Here is a 22,274-nt window from a genome sequence, read left to right as displayed (position 1 = left end):
CGAGTGGGGGGGGGAGAAATAAAAAAAAAAAAAGAGAAGGAAAGCTTTTGTTTCAGGCATGTTGTGTTTTTCCCCACCTGACAGGGTGTCAGTGGTAGCTGTGCTCTGCCAGCCTTCACACCTTGCACAGAGCCCCCCACGGAGCCCAGGGAAGAGGTGGGGGGGATATTAGGGCATGGGGAGGGACCCGATTCTGTCTCTGGTACCATCTCCTTGGCACCGAGCACTGTGTCCATCACTGTGTTGTGTCCTGATGGATAAATTGGCTCCCCGTGGAAGCGGAGCTCGGTCTGGAGTGAGCAGGGTTCAGCACAAGCATCTCTTCACCTTGGTGGGTTTAGGATAAGGCTCTGTAAAGAAACTGCTTGTATGTTTGGGTTGTTGGTTGTGTTTTGTGTGGTGTTTTTTTTTTCTGTCTAAGATCTTAAAATATATTAGGGTTAATGAAATCAGTGAAATTGGGAAGCGCTGCCTGTGACGGACAGATGGCCAAAAGCTCTTGGAAGTACAAGTGGTTTTGCAGCAGAAGGGGTGTCGGGATGTGGCTGATGGATGGCGCGTGCCGTGGGCATGGACCGGTGATGCAGGAGGAGGGATCGCTCTGAGGTTCCCCTCCCGCTCTCACCCCACCCTAATAAATTTGATCCCGTCCTTGGAGACAGCACTTGAGCTCCCGAGTAAAATTTCGGCTTTTAAATAAAGCAGTCCTTGCCATAATTAAACATATATGCCTGCTTTCCTTTCCTGTACAACTTCAGCAGCTCACTGAACGCACTTAATAATGTTTTTCGCTGTATTTCAGCGGTATGAATGTACGTGAAAATTACAGCAAAGGCATCATTTTTTTAACAGCTGTGTTTAGTTGAATAACAGATTTAGAAAGTGCAGACTTTAATTAATCTGTGTTTTCTGCTGGGATTTGAGCACCATCTGATTTACTTTTCATGGCTGAAAAGTGTAATTGTAGTTTTTCCCTTTAGCTGCAAGTTTATCCTCCCAAGAAATTGATTTGGTTCTTCTTTTTCTTAAAGCAAACTCAATATCAAACTGATGGTACCTGGTACGTGATACGGACACTGCATCCGCTCGGACTGCAAGGGGGTGGAGAACAAAAATCTGTCAAATGGCCCGGTTTGCTGGGAAACTCAGTGTTTCTTCCTCCCTGCATTGCTGTGTGTCGCAGCAAACCCGGCTGCACCGGGGTCGGGAGGGCTGGTTTGCAGCCAGGGGTCCCAAGTCCTGGTCTGGGCTCTAGGGCTGGGGACCACTAGTTGAGTAGAAGGTAAGGACGGGTGTTACTTGGAGAAACCTCTGAGCAGGAAGGATTTTCCCTACGTTTCTTGTAATTTTTTTTAGTTGGAGTCATGGTATGAAGACTCTCCCTCTTCTGTGCTTGCTCTTCATTATAAAAACGTGTTTGTGTGAGACTGTTGTTGTAACTCTTCATACGTTGCTCAAAAAAACTCTCTGCAGAAGGTGGGGGTGGATGCCTGGGGTTGACGTAGAGCAGTGGTGGAAGCGCGGTCATGGGCTGGGGAATCACGATGACAAATTGCTTTTGTTGTGCACTCACTCATCCATCAACTCACGTTGGTCATTCATGTTGATCACTCGTTATTCCCTCTCTGTCGGGATGAATGGGAGTCTTGCAACATGCAAAGAGCTTCAATGGCTCCTGTTTGGGAATTTTCTTTAAAAACCAGCCTGCTGTGGAAATATGTCCTTGTCCCATCCCTATTTTTCCCCTGGGACGAGGTTCCCTAAGCTGAGGATGAGGTGCTCAGAGCTCCTCAGGAAAGTTGCTCCTCTCTGTGTCCACCTGCTCTGGAGAATTTGCAGGGGAATGTCCTTATGGTGCAAACCCTGGTGGGAACCAGCCCGTTCCCCGGGACCTTCCTCGTGCAAAAAAAGCTGCTTAGACCTTTCACTAATAGTGGTTTGATTCCAGGAGGGCTTGTTCTGAGCTGCGAGAGGGGGAAGGAAGTTTTTTTACGAAATAACGTCCCTCTTTAAGTAATTTTATGTAATTCTAGCTACTAGTACTTTCCCCCTGTTCTTATTTTATGAGGTTGGCATGGGTTTTGATGTCTTAAGGGCTTTGTGTGCAAAGCCCACAACGTCTGAAGAGCAGCAGTACATTTAGATTCAGAGTGTAATCTTAGGATGGCTGCTAATCTGAATAAAATAAAATAAAAAAACCCAACATCTTGATGGGTTTTAAAACTTATTTTAATTAAGGTTTTCCCTTTCATCTCACCAAAGCTCTGAATTAGCTCCTTCATTCTCCCCCAAGTGTGAATAGTCCTCGCTGTGTACAGACACTCGTGCACGCACGGAGCCTGGGCAGAAGGACCAAACCCAGATGCAGAAACACAAGTGCCCAGAACGCTGGGGGAATTAAAGCAGGGTTTGTGCAAAGTAAATAAAAAAGGCCAAACTAACCAGCTGCCTCTACGGTGAGCTGGAGGATGCTGAAACTCCCCAGCGGAGTCTCGTGCTCTTCAGCTTTCTCTATTTAGGAGCAGGGGGACTTGAGTTTGCTGCTCTGCCGTGGCTTCTCCCTCCGCTCGTGCTTTTCTTGGCCCTAGGATGGTTTTACTCCACTGGTTTTGCTCCATGCGCTGTGCCCCTGGAGGGGTGATGCTGGGTTGGAGGTGGATACGGCAAGGGCTTGGACCCGGATCTCCTTGGCTGGGATCTGATGCTCTGAGCTCCTCTGGGCGTCTTGGGTTTACAAGAGGTTCCTGGTGAGATTTTTGCTAAAATGGGCGTATTCCCGCACAACGCTTTTGGCATTGAGGAATTAGCATTTTTCAACACAGGTTTTTCAATGGGAATTTTTCTAATGGCTCCAGTCTGAAGCTCTCCTTGGGGTGTGAGCTCTTTTGCTTGGGCATCATCCTGTTGAGGACCCCTCACTGGAAAGGCGTTTGGGAAAGGGGGGTCCCATCTGCCGCCGGGTGATCTGGGGCTGGGGGGGCATCCACAGCTGGAGGCGTGGGCTCTAATGCCCCCTTCCCATGGGATGGCAAGCTCCGAGAGACCATTTGGAGAGGCTCTTGGGTGGGGTGACCCCCTCGCTGCAAAGTTTGGCCTCGGCGCGGCGCCAAGCCCGAAGCGAAGGCTGGCAAATAAATGAGGAATCAAAGGAGCCACCTGCACGCCACGGGGAGCTGCTCACCGGGGGGTAAGCGAGCTTTGCCAGCGCTCATCGCCGAGCCTTGTCTCTGCATCCCCGCTTCCCCGGGGGAGGCGGCGCTGGAGGGGGGGTCCGCTCCCTCCCCGGCCTCCTCGTGCCCTCCTTAGGGATTTTTAGAGGGATGCCAGGTGACATCGTGGCCGGATGGATGCAGCAGGACAGCGCTTCGTCTGGGGGAGGACCCGGGGGGGGAAATGTTGAGAGCGATGGGGCTGGGCTTTTGGAGCATCTTTGAGGATGTTGATGGTGCGGTGGAGGAGAGGGGACAGCCCTCCCTGTGAAATTCCCTCTCGGAGCGGGGAGCGCAGACCCGTGGGCTGCGTTGCCGGCAAATAGCCGGGGAGGAAAATGAGGTCTTTCTTTTAAAAGAGGATTTTTATCCTCTGCTGGTTGGTAAGAATGGGCCCGGCGAGCGGGAGGGAGGGAAGGAGGGAGGCAGAGGGGTGGCGTGATATGCAGATGCCTGTGTCACATGCACAGGCACCGGCTGCGCTCCTCGATGTGTTTTCACCCAGCTCGGAGGCTTGGCAGCTCCCAGCTCTTACTTCAGAGGGCAGATAGTATTTGTTTTGGAGAGAGCGAGCGAACGTGAGACGTGTGTGTGCCCGTGGGCACGCCTGTAGTAGCTTGTTGTTATGTCCAAGGAAGATCTATGAAATCACAACCCCCCTCCGTGTCCCCCGGAAGGATCTAGCCCAACGTTACCCCATTTTTGGTTCCATCAGCCTCGATAGGATGGCTTTTAAACTGCTGGCAAGGGGAATGCACCCAGCTGCCATCCTTCCAAGGGTGCAGTAGGGGATTGGGAGGGCTCCCTGCCCTCTCCGTAGTGTTCCGGCTGGAAGGGAAGGGGAAGCCGGTCTCCAAAGCGCTGGGAAAGGAAAGACGGGCCAAAAATGGAGGGTTTTTATAGCACACAAATGTTACCTATAGCTATTTATACATCCTTCTCAAAGGCTATTTATACCCTCTCCCTCCTTTTGTGCTGCTGGCTGGAGAATGTTCTTACATCAGATGTGTTCAGCAGTGTGGGAATGTTCTCCAGTCGTCGCCCCGGTGTAGGACCAAACGTTTCCAAAGCTGTTGCTGAAAGAAGGGGGTGATTCATGGACTGTGACCTCTGCGTTGCTTTTCTTCTATTGTGGTGTAAAACGAGAGGCTACACCCCCCCACGAGGGTGGGTGAAGGGGTGAGGCTGGGGCACCCAGCACTCCCCTAATTGGGAGAGTTAATGCAGTTTCTCACTTCGGTGCCTGATGGAACCTTTGTCTCTTGTTAGAGGAGATGGTGGTGTTTGCAGGGTGGGTTTCATTTGCTGATACCAGAGAAAGGAGGTTGTGTTTCGCAGCCGTTTTTAAGCCCAGATCATCACCATCCTGCCCGTGGTGGTGACTGTGTCTGGGTGCTGTTGGGGACGGAGCTGATGCCCGACAACCTGTCACCCTTCTCCATCGTTGTAACGCGGCAGCGAGAGGGCTCTTCTCAGCTGCTGAACTGGAGGTGATGCTCTTTCATTTCCACCTGCCCTCCTTCCATCGTACCAGTGTCATGGCTCTGAAAGCCAAGTTTGAATCTCAGATGCCAGTCATAGCATCAGAGAGTCGTGGAATTGTCTGGGTCGGAAGGGACCTTTCAGATCATCAAGTCCAACCATCAACCCAACGCTGCCCAAACCCATCACTAACCCATGTCCCTCAGCACCACATCTGCCTGGCTTTTAAATACCTCTGGGGATGGGGATTCCATCACTTCCCTGGGCAGCCTCTTCTGATGCTTGACAACCCTTCCAGTGTAAAAATGTTTCCTAATATCCAATTTAAACCTCTCCTGGAGCAACTTGAGGCCGTTTGCTCTCATCCTATCGCCTCTTATTTGGAAGAAGAGAACAACACCCACCACTCATTGCGATGAAGGGGAGAAAGGGATGGTTATGCCCAATAATAATACCAGCGATCAGTTCATGCAGCTGAAGGAGGTAGCTGGTTGCATCAAGGGTCGGGGTTGAGGTGGGTTTTTTTCCCCCATTTCCTGCATTATGCAGTGGATCAGTGTAAGGTTATTTTATCCTTTCCAGGAGCGCTGGCCCCAGCCGCCCTGCTGGAGGTGGCGTGCGTGGTTTGCTGCATCATTGATCCAGCCTGCTCCAGCAAATTCTTTATTCCTCTTAAACGTGGACTTACACTTACAAAGCAAACATTCTTTTAACGTTTCCGAGGCTGAAAGCGGCAAAACTAGTGGCTTTTGTCATCTGGGATGGTGCCTTTGTTGATCGCTCTGGGAATAATGCGTGAATCCATGGGAATGTATTATCCAGCAAAGACAGTTTGAGAGAGATTTTTTATTTATTTATTTATTTTTAATAAAGGGGGAAAAGGGAAAAGATTACAGCTTCCTGTGCACTGGATGGATGAGTGGGGGCTGGCTCCTCTGCAGTTAGGTGGCATCCCTCTGGCTGGGTTTGGAAGCTGGATATGGGTTTCCCTGATTCACACCATGAATTTTCCAGTGGGGTCGGTACTGGCTGCCATCAGTGTGCTGAGTTTGTCTGTCACCCCTCTTAACGGCGGTTTTTGCGGTCACGGATATTTGCTTATGGCAGATAAACAAAAATAACTGCATTGTCTTTCAAAAAAAAAAAAACAAAACACAACCCGTCGTGTCCCATTAAAATACCAGCATCGCGTAGGAGATGGGTTTTGTTTTTAGAAATGCTGAAGTAATGGCTTTTTTGCACGAGGCTTTTCCCTGGAGGAGGCTCTGGGAGCGCAGAGCGTGGTTTAACTCCGTCTCTCGCCTTTGATTTTTGTCTTCCTGCATTTGTGGCCTGTTTTTTTTTTTCTCTCTTCTTTATTGGAGAGGTGTTTTAGGGACGCTGCGTGGTGGGGCGGGTGTGTGGTGCAGGGGGAGAGGTGCTCCCGGGTGGCTCCTGAGCAGGGACGGGGGCAGCTTTGATGGCACTTTTTGAAGAGCATGAAATGGGGCAATGGCACTTGCTCTGAGTTAGTGCTTGGACTTGGGCACCTCCTGCAGCTCCGCTGCTCAAAACTGACATAAGGACACTGCGCTATCATAATTCCGACCGAGAGGTTTTCCTGTCCCGAGCTGAGCTCTTCCAAGGCTGAGAGAGTTGGGGTTGTTCAGCCTGGAGAAGACAAGGCTCCAGGAAGACCTTAGAGGGAGGGGAGCCAGAGGAAGAGGGGGAAGGGTTTGACACCGAAAGAGGGGAGATTGAGATGAGATCTGGGCAAGAACTTCTTTGCTGTGAGGGTGGTGAGAGCCTGGCCCAGGTTGCCCAGAGAAGCTGTGGCTGCCCCATCCCTGGAGGGGTTCAAGGGCAGGTTGGTTGGGGCTTGGAGCAACCTGGTCTGGTGGGAGGTGTCCCTGCCCAGGGCAGAGGGTTGGAACTGGATGGTCTTTAAAGTCCCTTCCAACCCAAACCATTCTATGAAAGTTGCCACAGGTTCTCCATGCCCAGTGCCGGCAGAGGCAGAGCCATCCAGTGCTGCCCGTGGGGGGGACGGGGGCGCAGTGTTTGTAAACCTTCTGCTTTTCTCTTTCCCTTCCTATTGTAGTTGTCCCTTTTGCGACCACTACAATGAGAAGACGACTTCCTTATCGTGATTTTTTTTTTTGCCCAAAGAGCCTTCCAACTCCTCCTGAACCTGCGAATGGATTTCTCAACCTCCAGCCGTCCGAGGTGTAAATGAGATAGGAGAGGGGGCTTTGCGTGAATCCTATCTCCCTGCCAGCAGCCCCCTGTCTGCCTGCTTAGTTTTGCATTTTTCTTCCATAGCGTGGATTATTTTTTTTTTTTTTCATGTGTGTGTGTAAATGCCCACCAAATCTGTTGCTAATTACTGCCGCCGCCGAGCCGGTGCCGTTCGCGTCGGGAGGTGCAGCCCGAGGGGCAGGGACCCCCAAATTCCGAACAATCAGGACTTACTGTGCAGCTTGGGCAAAGTGCATTTGTTGCCTTGGAAACAAATAGCAGCAGTGAACAACTAAATGAAATTTATGGAATCAACTTCAATAAATCTTGATGATAAATGTGCAAAAACATACACAATTTGATGGAGATCCACAGTATGCAGATGTGAGGGATGATAGTAAGTTGTGTAACTGCCTCGGCTACGATTTTGGACTGACACAGTCATGTTCCTGTAATACGGGCTTTTTTTGTTATTTCTGAGGAAGCTGTCTGTTTCTTTTCATAGATATGGCATTTAATTTCAATTTCCAGGGTATCTTTTAGTTTAATTGTCACGCTGGATGATTACAGTGTGTTGTTTTGTCTTTTGCAAATCCTGATTCATATCGAACTCCGGATAAAAATAAAATTCAGAACTGTGGCAGTCTCAGGGAGCAAAGAAGTGCCACGTCGCACGCCTCCAAGAAGGGTGCGGAATTTCAGGAATTAATTAAAGCATTTATGTAGGACATCTCCCTAACTCCTCGTATGAGCCTACAGGATGGGGACAGGTTAGTGATTTTGTAGTTACAGTATAGCTCTGCGGCAGGTTTTTTTTCTCCTGTGGAAAGGTCTCTATATTTACCTGTCTGCAGGGACAGGGTGGGTTTTTGTATCACAACAAGTGATGGTTTCTGAAATTGATATTTTTTGTCTCTGGTTTGACCTGTGGATCGATAAGGGTTCAGGAATATCAGTGGACTTGTCTGGAGACTGTGTTGTAAAGCTTTAACACAGCCCTTAATACAATTTGATGTTTTTCCATTAGTTGTCCTTACCTCTTCTCCGTACAGGATCTTATTTTCAGGATTTTCTGCTGGGTCAGGAAGTATGAGGAATCTTTGTTTCTTCCTTTCGTGGGGCGTTGGGCCCCAGATTCACGCTGCAGCTGCAGTTGAGTGGGGTTGCATGGGGCAATATTGCTCACCACTTGCCTGAGGCTTCTGCTGCAGCCACCCAGTCCAGAGGACGGAGATGATCCAAGGGCTGGAGCCCCTCTGCTGTGGGGACGGGTTGAGAGAGTTGGGGTTGTTCAGCCTGGAGAAGAGAAGGCACCAGGGAGACCTTAGAGCCCTTTCCAGTCCCTAAAGGGGCTCCAGGAGAGACGGGGAGGGACTCTGGATCAGGGAGGGGAGTGATAGGATGAGTGGTGGCGGTGTTAAACCGAAAGAGGGGAGATTGAGATGAGATCTGGGGAAGAACTTGTTTGGTGTGAGGGGGGTGAGAGCCTGGCCCAGGTTGCCCAGAGAAGCTGTGGCTGCCCCATCCCTGGAGGTGTTCAAGGTCAGGTTGGAGGAGGCTTGGAGCAACCTGGTGTGGTGGGAGGTGTCCCTGCCCAGGGCAGGGGGTGGAACTGGATGGTCTTTAAAGTCCCTTCCAACCCAAACCATTCTATGATTCTATGAACTAGTGGCTCGTATGGCTGGGACCCAAGCCTGAGCCTGGTGTGATGGTGTGGGTATGGACATAATTATCTTTAGGAAAATACCTCCCTGTATCTTAAGCCAATTTCTCTGCAGAGGTGTCTTTCTCGCTTTGCCTAATTGGTGGTTTGATTTTGATGAATATTGGAGGTCTACCTGATGGTCGTATCTTAACCCTCCCTTTCCCTTCTCTTCTAACCCTTTCATCTTCTTGGCTTACTCCTGGAGTAAAAAGATTGTTTCTGAGAAGAAAGACCTGGTGTCAGTGCTGTCCTCAGACTGTTGGCAAGTTAAAAAAAGCGAGTTGTGTTGCGGGATCCAGCTCCTGCCTCAGCACGTGGTTTCCTGCCGTTATTTCAGATGCACCAGTATTTTCTTTGTTACTTGGATCTACCCGGATTCAGAGCCAAAGCCTTAAGTTGCTAAGTACCTTCCAGCCCGCAAAGTCAGCTCTTCTCCATGTCAGCCATAATATTTTGCAGATTTAGAAAATCCCTGTGCGTGTTAAGTATCCAGCCCCAAATCATCCCGGGTCTGCGCTGGGACCTGAGTTTGCCAAGTGCACCCGGCACTTGCAGGGGGATCGCCGCCCTGCGTTTTAATTTTATTTATTCTAGGCGTTTGAATTTTATTTATTCTATTCATAAACCTGGGCTGGGCTCAAAATTTGAGTTGAAAAGGCTGTAAACCTGCCGGTCTTCCTGCAGAAACCCCGTGCCCGGGTGGTGGTTTCCAAGCTGCGCTCTGATGTTTACAGAGCACCGGAGCTCTTCCCATTAACATACAGCTGTATAAGACAGGTTGAACTCCATTAGGAGCTAAATTTAGTGACTCGCTAACTTCTTTTTGATATGTTTTTATAATTTCATTGTATTATGACACTTGGTTTTAAATTTGCATGAGTAAATGAGCCTCTCGCTAAGTCAGGTAAAAAGATTTTTCACTTATCTACCATGAAATAGACATTAAAAAAATAGAGTAGAAAGCAATGTATCCTTGACATATTTCGTTTACGTTTTTTTCAACTGTGCTGACTGAACATTTCTAACTATTAATGATACAATAAAGCTGTTTGTACCACTTTAACAGGCTAAGTAATTTCACGTTATGAAGACATTTTGTAATTAATTTGGCATTTTGTGGGGGAACCATATTTTTGGAAAATACAAATTTACATTTAATTTCATTCACAATCAGAATTGTAAGATGCAGCCAGTGAAAACTGGCCTTTTAGGATTCACCTCAAAATAGTAAAGTCCGTGGAGGGGATTAACACCAGAGAAGAACCTTAACTGGGATTTCCACAGCTTGTTTAATAAGCTTCCTCCAGCATTGCTTAAAAATGCCTGTTGGTTGATGAAGCCCCCGTGCAGTGGGTTGAAGATGAGACCATGCGCCTTCATCCCAGGGAGTTCCACCAGCTTGTGTATCACTATCAGGGATTTATGGGTCTTTTTTTAAAATATATCAGAACTTTCATTCGAGACAACCTTGGCAAGACCTGAGCAGCTTTGAGATCTGCGCTTTAAAGGTGTTTTTCCCCTTTCCTATCAGAGAGAGGCCAGCCATGCTCCCGCTGCCGGTGGGATTTGGGGGATGGATCAGGGTGGTGGTGGGGCAGGAGCACCCCTTTGTTTCGGTGGGGCAATGAGCACTGGGGAGATGGCACCACCGCTCCATCAGTCCTGACCTGGGCTCCGGTGACGAGCTCACGCAGGGGTGAAAGTCCCTCTGTTAATTACCCGGGTTTTTGGCTCTCTCCATCTCTTTGACGTCACCATTTTTAATCTGTTTGTGTTATTGATTTTTTTTTCTTTTTTTTTTTTTTTTCATTAATAGTGACAGATGCTTTTAATTAAAAAGAAAAGACAAAACAAAATCCCGAGTAAAACAAAAAGAGAATATTCTAATTTGGTGTGACATTATGAGGCAGAATGGCTCCTGGCATGCAAGGTACGGAAAAGGTCATCTTCCACGGCTACAGCCTTTTGCAACGGTGGAATTAAGTTCAAACTCAGGCTGGTTTTGAAGTCTTAAGTCTCTCCGGGGATTCCTTTCATAACATCTTCGAACTGGATAACACTACAGTAAATGAAATACACTGCACTGGATTAAAGGGTTATTTCCCCTGTGTGTCAAGCTGACACAGAATACCAAACCTCAGGTTGCCTCCGAGTTGTCTCTATCTGCTGATGCCCTCTCTGCTTTACATAACAGCTCGCTGAGATTTTTTGCAGGCAAGTTTTGTGATTATTTATTCGCCTTCGCCCGCTTGGTGAACGTGGCACGATTTTATGCAGCGAGGAACCAAAATAAAGCGACTAAATGGGAAGGAATTTAATGGGCTTAAAAACGTGAAGGAAGCGATGCAGGGAAGAGCGGAGCTGCCTCTTCAGGTCTATTATGCTGCTCTATAATTTATACCGAAATACAAAATATAGATCTCTCTGCATTGCCACTCATATGTGTAGCAGCACAGAGCTTGCAATAACAACAGGGTATGATATATGCTCCTGCGCTCTTATCTGACTGTACCAACAGTTAAAATTTGTTAAGGATCATTTGCAATGTGTTTTGTTGTAGAACAAATGTTCATTTTGACTTTGAACTTGGTGTGTGCTGCAGCTTGTGCAGATTGTGCTTAGCACCGGGTAACCAAACCGCTGCCATCTGCACCGTGCCAGGGACCACCGTGGCTGGGCTCCAGAGCACGTCCCTCTGTCTCCGTGCTGGAAAAAAAAAAAGATGTGGGGCTTGAAATATTGGAGCATCAGCTCTTCCAGCTCCGTCGTGGGGTCTCAGTTGGTCACCCCGTGCCCGGGGTGAAGCTGTGGGGTGGTGGCTCCGTCCCGGGGAAGGCACGGATTCCAAACTGCAGCAGGCACACACTGAACCCACTCTGAAACTGCAGAAATCATCCTGGTTCTTCCTTTCCCCCACCAAAACATTGATGAAAGACTGCTCTGGAATGCTGGGGAGCCTGTAAAACCGCTGACTCTGCAATAACTTTTCTGACAATGAAAAAGAAGAAAACTCCCTCTTCTCCCTCCTTGTTTCCTCCCATTTTATTTTGGCTAAGGCTGCTCAAAGCTGGTTGGGTCATGTGGAAAAACTGGAGTTTCTCTTGTAGAGTGTATATATAGGATAAAAATGCCTCCTTTGTATCCTTGATACGTTTGGGTTTGGTAAAAACAGGGTGCTGTGCTCCGTATGTCAGTGTGTACCTCTGGTTTCTGTATTGAGTTCTTCTCCTGCGGCTCAGCATCCTCCCGCAGAGTGGTTTTCTCTGGGTGTCCTTATGGATGTATCCTTATGGATACCACTGGAACAGCCACAACCTCCTGCTGCTCCTCTCAGACACCCCCCAAAACCCTCTCCTGACAGCTACAGCATCGGTGAGGGCTGCTGGGATGTGAACAGGCTGCCTTTCCTCTCCCCAGTCACGCTCTTGCTCTGCTGGGTTAATTAAAAGTCGTAAAATGGTTTGTCTCCATTAGTGTTTGGGATCAGGTGTCTGGCCAGGACCTGCACAGTGACCTTGGGCTCCATGGAAGCTGTTCCAGCAGGAGATGTGTGTACAGGCAGGGGTTCCTCTGGCGTGCTCCTCCAAGAGGTGTCTCTTCAGGCAGTGGGTTCCTCTGTTTCCAAGAGTTATTCATATATAAACACCCACACACATTAAAAACATGTGGGAAATAATAGTTTCGGGTTTCTGCTGTCCATGAGTAATTCACATCAATGGCATTTTTAGATTTACCACCTCTTGATGAACGATCTGGGAGGAGAAGCCAGGGCAGGGAATTTGCATGTGCTGCTGTTTTGGGTTGGTTGGAGGGACCCGCTCCCGCGCTGCAGCCCCTGAGACAGTCTGTGTCTTTCCAGGGGGTCTGCAATCTCTTTGAAAAAGCTGGGACATATTGAAAATATGCTCAGAGCTTTAGCACTTCCTCCAGATTATTTCTTCAAGTATTTAAAAATATATTTTATAACACTAAAATAAATGTTAATGAGTCTGCATGGCTTACGGCTAACAATAGTATTTCTATTTAAATGCAGCAGCCTCGCAGGGCGTTCAGCGGTGGAGGAGCTGGATGAGGAGACCTGGCTTTTTGTTTCTGACGTGGTCCTTGATGTCTTGAGCAGTTTTATTCTCTTGTGCTTTACTTTCCCCGTTCTGCTAAATAGCAATGAAAAGCTTCCTTCCTTTGTTAAAGCGCCCAGGATTTATCAAAGGCCACTGGGCAAGTGTTAAATACTGAGCTGGTTACAGAAAGTGTTATTTAGTATTATGTTTATTCCTCTTCAATGGTACCACGGATTTTTAGATACTACTTGCGGTGACCTTTGTGCAATAAGGTGTCCTTGTGAAATAAGGACAGTCCTTGGCTCAGGGGTTGTTTTTTTTTTTTTCACTAGCAGGCGTGGCATCTTCTAATTTTGTAAATCTACTTTTTTGGGGGTGCTTTCAGTGTTCGGGCCAGGACTCGTGGTGCTGGAGATGCCAGTTGCTTACGTAAGATGGGAGAGTTGTCATGAGAAAAATAACAATGAGGAAGACATAGAATTGTTTGGGTTGGAAGGGACCTTGAAGGTCACCTAGTTCCCGCCCCCTGCCCTGGGCAGGGACACCTCCCACCAGACCAGGTTGCTCCAAGCCCCCTCCAACCTGGCCTTGAACCCCTCCAGGGATGGGGCAGCCACAGCTTCTCTGGGCAACCTGGGCCAGGCTCTCACCACCCTCGCAGCAAAGTTCTTTCCCAGATCTCCTCTAAATCTGCCCTCTTTCAGTTTAAAACAGTTCTCCCTTGTCCTATGGCTCCCCTCCCTGATCCAGAGTCCCTCCCCATCTCTCCTGCAGCCCCTTTAGGGACTGGAAGGGGCTCGAAGGTCTCCCTGGAGCCTTCTCTTCTCGAGGCTGAACAACCCCAACTCTCTCAGCCTGTCCCCATAGCAGAGGGGCTCCAGCCCTTGGATCATCTTCATGGCCTCCTCTGGACTTTCTCCAACAAGTCCATGTCCTTACGTTGGTGGCCCCAGCGCTGGAGGCAGTACTGCGGGGGGGTCTCAGGAGCAGGGCACGGGGGGCAGAATTCCTCTTGGGTTTGTTCTTTTTTCCCATTCCTTACAATGAAATTGCATTTTAAGGATCTCAACCGGCCGTGTGAAGCGGACGGTGACCTGGGGAGCCCAGCGCAGGGGAGGTAGCCCAAGGTGCTTCACCTGATGAGCCTCAAAGAAGGAGCAGGACAGGGATTTGGGGGGGGAGAGGTGTCGGAGTGGGTGGGATGGCAGGAATTGAGCCTTGGCGTGGTGTCAAAGGCAGCCAACCCTTCCCCGAGCAGCTGCAGACCCCGGGACTGCGGGGAGCCAAATGGTTTGTTTGTGTGTTTACACGGACGTGTGGGTCTGCGGAGGGGAAGAGCACTCAGCAGAAATTCTGCTGTTAAAGCAGATGGTGGGGGATTAATCTGGTTTTTAGGGGGGGTACTTGCTGGGTACGGTGACCAATTTATTAATTCCTTCCTGGGGTAGGAGTCCTTTCGTCGTTACAGGGTACGGGGGAAGCGTGTTTCCCGAAACTCTCGGCTCCTCCCGTGCTGTCTCGAAAGCTGACGTAGTATTTTGGGAAGGAACAGAGTGTTTGTCGGGTTTTGTTGCTGCAGCTTTGCCACCCGTGCTCCTTCCCCGCTGTCCTCTGCCCAGCCCCTTTCCCGGAGCTCCCATCTGGTCTCGACCCATCCCAGCCCCTGCCAACCAGCACGAGCCCCTTCCCTCCTCTTCAAATGCTGCTTCTTCTTACACGAGATTTTTATATATTGTTTTTTCCCTTCCATTTTAGAAATTGCTCTTTTTTTCACCCCCTGCCGTATCACTGACAGCTGCATTCTCCTTGACAGTTGTGATATTTGTATGTGTGCATAAAAACAGTAGGAAGCATTTATGTAGGTGTCACTAATTTAATTTAATTTAATCTGATATGTATGTATAGAGAGGACTGTTCTGCACTAAAGTGCTTCTCTTTATTTTACAGTCTCCATCGTCATCAAATACAACTCCTTTCATTCTCCTCTTCCATTCACCTACCCAAAGACCAAATCTGGAAATAGTAACCAAAAGAGAAGCCCACGTCATACTCAAAGCAGGGAAAGGTTGAAATAATTTAAGGGTAAGTAATTTTTTTCACCCTTATTCTAACTCGAAGCTTTGTGTGTAAAGCTACAGTAATATGTGCAAGGCTGTGTAAAGAACCTCTTAAGCGTATACGCGGCTGCTTTATGTGCAAAGTGGAAAAAATGACTGAAATGCTGATTTGGGGATGAAAAAAAGAGATAGTGGCACCTTTTTGCAGGTGAGAGGGTGCCCAGAACGGCAGTGTGCGGGGAGGCTTGAATGTTGGTGGAAGCGGTGGTTCCACACAGCCAGGTCATGGGCTTTGCGTGGGTTTGGTGGGTCTGAAAGAGCTTTCCAGTTGAGATGGAGCTGGGAGTTCAGCTTCTCCTGGTGTGGAAGTGCCCTTTTGTCATTTCCTTCTCTTTTTTTCTGCTTAAAATGTTGTTTGGCCGTGGTGGCGAGCTGTGGTTGCTCCGTTTGCGTGGTGCAGGATGTTTTGGCTCTCTGCGATCCCCTTGGTTTTGTGGGCACCTTGAGCTTTTCCTGGAGAGCAACCTGGCCGTTCCCCCACCTGGGTTTTCCAAAGGCTGACGGGGGCTGGAGGAGGGACAAACCCGAGCGGCAGAGCGTGGAGGGCCTCTCGGTGGAAATGTTTGCCTTAAGGCTTTTCGTTTGCTGCGAGGGTGGCGAATAAGATAGGAGGAGATAGGAAATCAGCTTTTGTGAAATTCAGAACCCTGGCTGAAGCATTAGCAATCTCCAAATGTTAGAGAACGTGTTTTCCCACCCTAGTCCCAGATCTGTGCCTGCATATATTGCGTTTCCACACATGTTCTTTCGTAGATGGACAGGATACGCGTTCGCTTACATTTGAGAACTTAGCTTTAAACATCTGGGTTTTCTGTTTTATTGCTGCTTTTTTTTTTTTTCCCCTCCCTTCCTCCTGCAATGTTTGTTCATGCAAAATTCATATCTGGGAAGGGCATCTTAAATCCCTGCTTCTGAGTCAAAAAGGGAAAGTATGGAAGTGAAAAGAGAGATTGTATCATTTAAGAAATATGATTCATGAATTAATCCTCGTCTGCTACACCATCTGTGGCATGTGTTTCAATACAAAAATCCTGTTTTTATATCTCTTTAAAAAGCTTCCTTCTCACTGGCTGCCTGAGTCCTCTGCAGCGTTAATGGGGAATTAGCTTCTTTTTGGGGAGAGCGGTGATTTTTATTCGCAGCCTGGGCAGTTGGCCCCAACCTGTGTCCAAGCTCTAGGTTAGAGGAGGAGGAGGACACACAGAATGCCATTTTTTTTGGGGGGTCTGCCAAATCTCTGTGTAATGCTGTGAGCCTGACTTGCAGGCAAAGCCCATACAGAACTGGTTTTCAGACTGGAAGCGTGGCTGGGTCTCCTGCCTTGGTGGAGATGGCGTGAGTGATGGGCAGGAGATGCAGGCAGCTGTCTAGATCATAAAATCATAGAATGGTTTGGGCTGAAAGGGAGCCTGAAGGTCATCCAACCCCCCTGCCCTGGGCAGGGACACCTCCCACCAGACCAGGTTGCTCCAAGTCTGATCCAGCCCGGCCTTGAACCCCTCCAGGGATGGGGCAGCCACAGCTTCTCTGGGCAACCTGGACCAGGCTCTCACCACCCTCACAGCAAAGAAACTATTCCTGAGGTCTCATCTCAATCTCCCCCTTTTCAATTGAAAAGCATTACCTCTCGTCCTATCGATGTGTGAGACTTTTTCCTCCTCCACAGACAGGGTCCCCGAGCAGGACAGCGTTTCAGCACATGCATCCATCATTGATCCCTTTCCTGGATCAATCCCTTTCCTGGACCGGGGCATCTTGCTGCCTGGGATTGCCCCATCAGTTTTCTCCTTTGCTTCACCTGGGCAGCCGGTAAAAGCTTGAGTGTTTTCCTCTGTGTTCTGGAGGAGGACCCCGAGGTGCTGGAGATGGTGGATGGCCGTTGCCCTTACCGCAGCTCGTGGTGGCCTCGGCCCATGGCACGGTGATGTGCCCACGTGGCCACAGCCTCTTCTCTGCCCATGTCACTTAATGTGCTGTAAGTACAGCTCCGGTGAGCTCCCGGGCGCTGATAACGCTGATAGATGGAGGTTATCCAGGAACTCAGTACCGACGGTGAAATATTGCGGGTTTATTGCCTTTCCATTCATTTTGTTTTCACGCCTTTCTGCCTCCCTGACTCATTGCTGTTCGCCCTCTGCTTGCAATTTCTATTTGCTGCGGTAACACCCACCGGACAAGACGAGAGCATCACAAAGCACCGGTGCTTGCAACTGCTTTTGGAGCTTTTTTTTTTTTTTTTTTTCCTTCAATTGAGCATCTGAAGCCAGGAGGGCTGACAGAAAGGAAAACCTTAGCCATGACTTCTGTCGGAGATGCCATTTGGGCTCTCGCGTGGTCCCTAAGGAATGTTTTCCCTTTCCCCTCCTCTATCCCAAATCCCCTTCTGCCCGCTCCCGGGGACACGCGGGCGATTCACAACGTGAAAAGGAAACTCCACAAGCACCGATTCCCCCAGCAGTACCCTGAGTACCTGGGTGTTAAAGGAAAATAATGTCAGCAGTGGCTCAGCAAACATTTCACCCAAACTGGAATCAAATTAACCCAGACTGGAAATGAATTACACTTGTGCATGGAAGACATTGGCCGGAGCGCAGACCAGAATGGGCACAGCTTTCTGTCCATCCCACATACGTGGACACACAGACACACGTTCTCTTTTGCAGCTTTAGCTTTTTCTGGTTGGCTGCTTCTGTGCCTTTACCATATTTTGCAATTTTGCACATTCCTTAATTGCTTTGATTTTTTTTTTTTTTTTTTTTTAAATCTCACTTTCTGAGGTGGTTTGCCACTCTTTGTCCTCTCCGGGCTATATTCTGGGAAGCAGAGATGTTTCCTGGGGTCTGTCCTGCAAACCTCTGCCTCTGGGGTGTATGTGCTTGTACCTTGAGAAGGTCCTGTGCCTGCTTACCTGGCCAGCGATAACATTTTGCAAAACCCCCCCAGACCCCAGGGAAGCTCTGCTGGTAAAAAAAAAAAAAAAAAAAAACACCAAAAACCTACAAGCGGTAAAACGACGAAATTCTACCAGAAACAGGCAAAGAGAAGCAGCCCGAGCATTTTGATAAGCGTATTCCATTAGCCATGGTTTTTTACTTTTTATTTCAAGCCCTGCTTAAAATTCAGCAGCTTTTATTTAAAGAAGAAACAAGAAATGTTTATGCTCAGCGTCGGCCCTTATTTCCGCCGCAGCGGGAGCTTGTAAACGAGGGGGCTCTGGTGGAGCACCCCCCCCAAACACATCTTCTCCTCCCTCCTTCTGCAAGGTCTCCCCCTGCCCCCCAGCCCTGAGCAACGAGGGTCCCCCCTCGTTAGCAGCTGGGGGGGTGAGGGTGCTCGGCAGCGGAGGGACACGTGACGGCAGGCGGTTTTCTTGCAGGAAGCTAATGAAGAGATGAGAAGCATCGATTCACCCATCTATTTGTTAGGACCCCAGTGAAACAGCTGTTTGTTTCTCATAAACAATTATGCCAAGACGGAAATTGGCTTCTGTCTTGTACGTACTTTTTTTGGATGGGGAAAATTAAGCAGTAATAGCTGGAAAAATAATATGGGGCTATGAGATAATAGATGCCTAAGGGATAAAATTAAACAGTACTTTCCAACGAAGGAAGAGGTTTTGGCAATAAATAGTTTGCCTTTGACTCCTCTTTGTTTGACAGAGGACTGGTGGTGGTTCGGGGAGGTCGTCCTGGGATGTATTTTCCAAACAGACATAGGAATATTGTGAATTTTATTTTAATTTTTTTTTTATTCCTCCTGAGAAGGATGGTGCCAAGGGCAGGGTGCAGCTCAGCCGGGCGCGTTGGCTGTCACCGGGAGGTGACACCGGGGCTTGCTTTGAGAAACATGGCCAGTGAGGAGGATGTCCAGAAGAAATAGCAAGGTTTACCAAACAAAGTAGGAACAGGGGTTGTTTTAAATGCTATAGGGAGCTCAGAAAGCTCAGGAAGGGGAGGTGGCACGGGTCAGGGTCCAAGCAGAGTTTATCCCCGATGGCGGGCAGGACTTGGTTCCTCTTCACTACGTGGGAAACAAAAGCAGAGTCCGAACAGAGCTGCAAACCCTAATCCCACCTTCCCGAGGACGGATCCGGGTGCAGGTCTGAGGTCTTTGGCCCAGGCTCATCCCTACTATCAGCATTTAATCCCACACACCTCGGGGAGACCCTCCCTGCCCGGTGGGGGAAATTTCCTGGGGGCTCGGGGGAGAGTCCCGAGGTGCAAAGTGCCTGCCATCCCCATTAGCTGGAGTGGGACTCGGGGGTGCTCAGCACCTCTGCAAATGAGGCCAAACTGTCTAGTGCATTGAAAATGAAATCATTAAGTCGCTGTTGCATTAAGATTCTGTTTTTATTCATGGAGTGTAATGTGATTCATTTGCCCTTTTGCTCTCATGTTGAGAAGGCAGTCATCTCGTATGCATCGCTGGCTGCAGGGAGAGCTGTATTTATTTTTATTTTTTTAAAAAAAATTTTTTTTTTTTTTTGGTTTTGTGAGGGAGCAGACATTTTCATCAAGTGCAGAGCAGGCACGGAGTTGAGACTGGTCTGTTTTCTCACTGCTCTGGGAGGCTGGTGCCTGCCACCCTCTCGCAGCCTTGTTTACGGGAGCGTTTGGCTCAGCTCCTCTCTCCTCCTCCGAGCCTCGTGGCCACCATCCTCATCCCTGCTCCAGCCCCACTGTGCTGGCATCACAGGTGGGTTACAAGAGCCCCTGCACCTCACCCTGGGGCTGGAGGCACAAGGGACACACTGGCCCCGGGGCATGTTGCCCAACTCTGGGGCCAACAGCATCCTTTGGTGTCCCAGTGACACCCAGTCCCACTAGCCCCATGCTGGGATGGGTTAAGCTAGTTCCTATGGGTGGCTCAGCACCCACAACCAGGGAAATATGGACGTGGCGTGGGATGTTGCTGATGTGGGATGGGACCTGCTTGATGAACTGATTAAAAAGAGGTGAAGAAGATTGTGGGTCTTTGCTGCTGCTGCTGTGGGTCGCTGTTTGGAGTTAACTGCAGCCGAGGGAAATCATTCCTCCTTGGAGTTAAGAGAAGAAACGCCCCAAGCGAGGGAAGAGTATAGAATAGAAAAGAAGAAAAAACAAAATGCAATTTTTTTTTAAATGCTAGCATGGGGGGCATTAACTAAGTCACTAATTCCAAAAGAATGATAATGAGTAAGCGGGTTTGAGTCACTCCCTCTCGTTGTGGGACAGGATCGGGGCGGTTCAGCTCCGCACGTTGGATCTCCTCCTGCACAACGAGGAGTAAGAAATTCCTGCTCGGCCCTGTCAGTTGGGGCCAGCCCTTTTGGAGCACAACGCTCTGAACTCTGTCTTGCTGTCAGATTCCAAGCGGTCACAACGCGGGGCACAGTGAGCATCTCCAAGTCCTCAGGTGACCCTGGATTTCTAACGCTAGAGGGTCATAACAGATATGAAAAAATCAATAAGGCATATTTTAGAAGCAAAAGGCAGGAGGAGGAGAGTTAAATGAATGTGTTTCTCATAATTTTTGCCATCTCCTTTTCTTCCTTTTTTATTTTATTTTTTTTCCTTTTTCCGGTTTCCTCCCCTCGTAGAGTCTGGAGACCAAATCCCTAGGAAGGACCAGGTAAGCAGAGCAAAGACTGAGGAGCAGGGAAGGGAGAAGGCTGTTCTGCAGGAGGGCACAACTCGGGCGCTTAATTTAGTGATTTTCCTACACTTTGTCGATGGGGAGGCGCAAGAAGAATGGGTCAGGTGTGGATAAAGATAAGGAGAAAAGGTTTTCCAAAGAGCTCGGAGCTGGGAGCTCTTTGGGAAGAGGAGGGTTGGGTGGGTTTTTTTTGCCTCCCGACGATTTGGGTAGACAAAAGAAGAGAGGCGACTTGGAAGCGGGGAGGTAATAACGCCGACCTTCTCCGCTCTTTGTTTTCAAGCAAGAAATGCACAAATCGCTGCTGATATTGCTGAGTGGTTTCCTGCTGCTTTGTGGCTTGATTTGGAGCTGCAGCCGTTCCGAGCCTGGTTCCTGACTTTGCTGTGCAGTAACACACACACACACACAGACACACACACAAAAAAATAGCAAGCAAATCCTCTCTGGCAGAATTGTAATTGTTCCCTCCGCCCCACATTCGCCAACACCTTCACCTTGCGTGGCGCTTTAGGTCCTGGATGGATTTTTGAATAGATTAATGCCTTTTGGAGAGTTCTAGAAAGGTCAAAAGCAGAAAAGGGGCTCTAATAGCAGGATAGCAACCAGCTGGTTGCATTGGGTTTCATTTTACTGCCATAGTAACACCATGAGCCAGAGTGTTAATCCCGTGCCCGCTGAATGCCATTTCCCCCTCCCTCTTTTTGTCAAGAGACGAGCCCAAGAAGATATTTTCTTCCTGAAGAATTTGGACAAGGCAGTAATAGGCTTTTTGGAGGGGACGGGCCTCGTACCCAGAGAATGTAAGGTGGGTAATTTACAAGGCAATGTGCAAATGCCAAATTGTTAGGCAGAACTGCTGCTGATTTAGAAGGCAGTTAATGCTATAAATGTGCCAAGTGCCAGTAGAGTGTTTCTACAGATGGAATAACTGGAAATATTGGAGAGATTCCAAAGGTTTAATCAAATTCAACCAGGTTTTTTTTTTCTTTTTCTTTTTTTCTTGTTTTTTTTTCTTAAACTGCAGAATTCTCTAAGGGATGCGAGTTGAAATAGTAGATTATTCCATTGCTTTTAGTACCATGGGGGAGATTTTCGTACATGAACAGAAAGCACCTACTTTCAAGCAAACACGTAAGCCCGTGCACAAATCCGTGAGCAGCAGAAATGCTGTGAAAGCCCGTGCTGGTTGAGTTTAGAGGGAGCGTGGTCTTTAGATACCCTGGCAAAGCTGGTGGTTGGAGGCGGACTGATGGGTTTTGAGTCATCCATCACAAAGGGAAGGGTTTGTGAAAGCGGCAGCAGCGGTGGCACTGGTCCTGCACCGTGGTTCTGCTGGACCTGGACAGGTTTTGGTGGGATTCTGGGCACCAGCATTCTTTTCGTGGCTCACTCTGCGGTGCCGGGGCACGCATATGTTCCTGCACCAGATGCACACCTTCCCCTAGTCTTGTTGACAGCCTTCCCAAGGCTTCTTATTTAGCCAGACCATATGCGCTGGTGGAAAGAGTGTGATGTGGAAAGAAAGAGCATCGCATTCTCCTTGGGCTGCAAACACCAGCAGAGCAAATTTGGTCTGCAAGGAGACCCAGAGCTCTTGAGCTTCCATCACAGGACACACGTAACGATCGAATGCGATTTTTTTTCCTCGTTTGTCATAAACCAGGTTCCAAAACACCATTTCTCTTTGTTCTATCCCAAAATTAGCTCTCCCTGTCCATTCCTTAAATATTCATCCAAAGCATGGATGAAGGCCACCAGGGAGAGAAGGGAACATTCTGGCATGTCTCCAGGTAAAGACGTGATGAGTGACCAAGCTGGGGAAGGGGTTGGGAATTATTCCATGGGG

General features: G+C 48.8%; 1 protein-coding gene across 1 annotated transcript in view; it reads left to right on the top strand.

Annotated features, from left to right (window-relative positions):
• The window catches only part of KIAA2022 (KIAA2022 ortholog), a 101,643-nt gene that overhangs the window by 36,315 nt on the left and 43,054 nt on the right, over positions 1-22,274 (top strand). Inside the window, exon 2 of the mRNA XM_014955276.1 lies at positions 14,622-14,756. The gene's annotated coding sequence lies outside the window, so the exon portion shown is untranslated. The remainder of the gene's footprint in view (positions 1-14,621; positions 14,757-22,274) is intronic.

Source organism: Calidris pugnax, unplaced genomic scaffold (genome assembly GCF_001431845.1).
Source record: "Calidris pugnax isolate Ruff unplaced genomic scaffold, ASM143184v1 scaffold38, whole genome shotgun sequence".
NCBI lineage: Eukaryota > Metazoa > Chordata > Aves > Charadriiformes > Scolopacidae > Calidris > Calidris pugnax.
Note: the sequence above shows the minus strand (reverse complement) of the source record. Positions and strands in the feature narration are given on the sequence as shown.